The sequence below is a fragment of the Notothenia coriiceps genome, unplaced genomic scaffold (assembly GCF_000735185.1).
Source record: "Notothenia coriiceps isolate Sejong01 unplaced genomic scaffold, NC01 NC01_scaffold00022980, whole genome shotgun sequence".
In the NCBI taxonomy this organism is placed as follows: Eukaryota; Metazoa; Chordata; class Actinopteri; order Perciformes; family Nototheniidae; genus Notothenia; species Notothenia coriiceps.
This window is the reverse complement of record NW_011355681.1, coordinates 1-2,402: the sequence shown is the minus strand read 5'-3', so window position 1 is coordinate 2,402 and position 2,402 is coordinate 1. Positions and strand designations below refer to the sequence as shown.

Below are 2,402 nucleotides of genomic sequence, written 5' to 3'. Positions count from 1 at the left end.
GCCAGATATGTTTTTACAAAGAGAATCTTGTCTCGTGTCAGGATGAATTTAGTTCAAAGTCATAATAAACCCAGCCATGATGTGCATTCAAGCAAAGTAAAGAGCTAAAGAAGGATTTTAGAAAAAGGGTTTTTCACACACTGATGTAAATAAGCACAGATATGAAAAAATCATTTTCAGGCCAAAAAATCTAATTTGAAAGATAAATGGAATCAGATCTCCAACAATCTGTCTCAATGACAAGTACACTTCAGAAAAGACACCCACTTGTACAAGCAGGAACACACACACACACACACACACACACACACACACACACACACACCCCCCTACCTAGCTCATTCTTGAAGGCTTCTCTTGCTGCCCTCCACTCTGGTCTGTCATCCTCCGTTTGAACTCTAACAGTCTCCACCATAAGGTACATGATGCTCAGTAAGACTCTGCAAGGAAAAAAAACAAATTTCTTAGCTTGCGTGTATGTGTGCGTGTGTGTTAGACATTTCCCTGGTACGCAACACAATAAATAATTGTCCTAAAAAGTTCTACAAGTACAAGAGGCATTAATATGGTGGAGGACGTAAAGAGTAACAACAAAGAAGGACTAAGTGCAATTTTCTTGTTCAAAGAGGTACAAGAGGAAATTATTCGTATTCTCTGCCAGGATAATACATCATCCATTCACAATTACCTGAGGCGGGGTCTTTGTACATTAGGACGCTTTGTCCCCTCAACAAAGCCTCAAAATCACTGTAATGCCTTTCAGTTCCGTAGCAGCAATTAAGTGCAAATCCACTCCTGCAGCCTGTTATTATTTGTTAGCGTATGACTTGGTATGCAGCTGTGTGTGTGTGCAGAGGGGCTGCTCAGCCTACTTTGTTCAAAAATCAATTCCATTATGTAGAAGCAGAAAATAAATGTCAGAGAATGAAGTATATAATAGAAAGAGCAAGAGGCATAAGATTGAAGGATTGGAAGATATTCTTGTACTTATTGGCATTCCTTTTGTGTGAAGTGAGAGGAATAGGCTGTGAGTCATGAGCTTATATATTTCTTACCTGAGCTCCGTGCTGTCTGCAAGAGAGATGGCAGGCTTCCTCACTGCACTGCTGCACGCCTGGTTATTGCTGCACACACAAGTAAATACTGCATCATTTTACTGGTCTATTTGAAAAATAGGTGTATAAGCAGCACCATGTGAGTGTTTGCTAGTTTGCTTACACTGCTTTGCCGTGCAGCATGCCATACTGTGCATGATGCCTCAGAGCAGCTTATGTAACAACAAAGAAGCGCAGGATCCCAAACTGAGGCTGACACCAGCAGCAACAAAACTGACTTGAAGGAGCCGCTACTGCAACGCGTCCTCGACGGAATATTTGAAGTGTGGATCACAGGCGGTGCGTTTGCTCTATTCCTATACAGTATCTATTTTCCTCTCTCTCAAAGCCTTTCTGTGTCTGTCTTCCTATCCTCATAAACCTTGAAAGGGAAGAAAGGGATGTGCTGAGGGACTAGGTCTTCTAACACAGGAGGATACTCAGAGAATTTTGATCTTTGAAGGCTTTTTCAGGGCTTGAACCTGTGATCTTTTGGTATCATGACAGCCCCCCGATGAAAGATTGTGGGAAAAATTGTTTTCCTTTACCTGAGGACCATAATGGCAATTTGGAAGCCCACTCCTTCCTTTTTTTGCTGCAGGCCTTTGCCTAGTGTACATATATTTAAAATAAATATTTTAACTTTTTTGCACCTCATCAAGCAAATCCAAGCTCAAAAGGACATTCTAGCATGTGGCTTCGATAGCATTTTTTAAATCTTTTGAAAAAGTTAAAAAACATATTCAACAACTCGTACATCCCGAGCATATTCGGCGTGTCTTACTCACTCTATCTCCATGCTAAGCAGCTCCAGCAGTGCTGTGAAGATTCCCATGTCGTAGAGCAGAAAAACATTGTGTCTGGACCAGTGGAGCACATCCACCTCGGTGTCACACTCATCAAACACTCCTGGGGTAAACAGTAAACAACAGATGTTTCAATGTGCTTTTACTTTAATTGGAGAGGTTTGCAGGTCATTTATAAATCAAATGCATAACCCACTAGGCTAGGTCAAAGCTATAGATGTGTATGCACACTTTTGTAAGTTGTACACACATTGATGACTTTTTTTAATCAAACTTCTGTTAATCTAAAAGTGAACAGCAGTGGTTAATGGCCATACAATAACTGCTACAGCATGGTGACATTTTGACTTTGTCACAGTAGAAAGCACATGTGGTAAAAATAAACGTAAAGGTGGCTGAGTTTATTCTGGCACATTGTCAAACTACTTTGTCTGATGTGGAAAAGGAATAATGCCTGTTGTACAGTATTAGGCCCACGCACCCTGAGCCAAGTAGAGGATTG

At 40.9% G+C, this 2,402-nt stretch overlaps 1 long non-coding RNA gene across 1 annotated transcript; it reads right to left on the bottom strand.

Annotated features, from left to right (window-relative positions):
- Nucleotides 1–337: 337 nt before the first annotated feature.
- LOC104954196 (uncharacterized) lies at nucleotides 338–2,402 on the bottom strand. The gene is made up of 4 exons (XR_799309.1): nucleotides 2,382–2,402; nucleotides 1,883–2,003; nucleotides 1,056–1,124; nucleotides 338–440 (listed from the first exon to the last, which is right to left on the bottom strand). It is a non-coding gene; the product is annotated as an uncharacterized lncRNA (long non-coding RNA).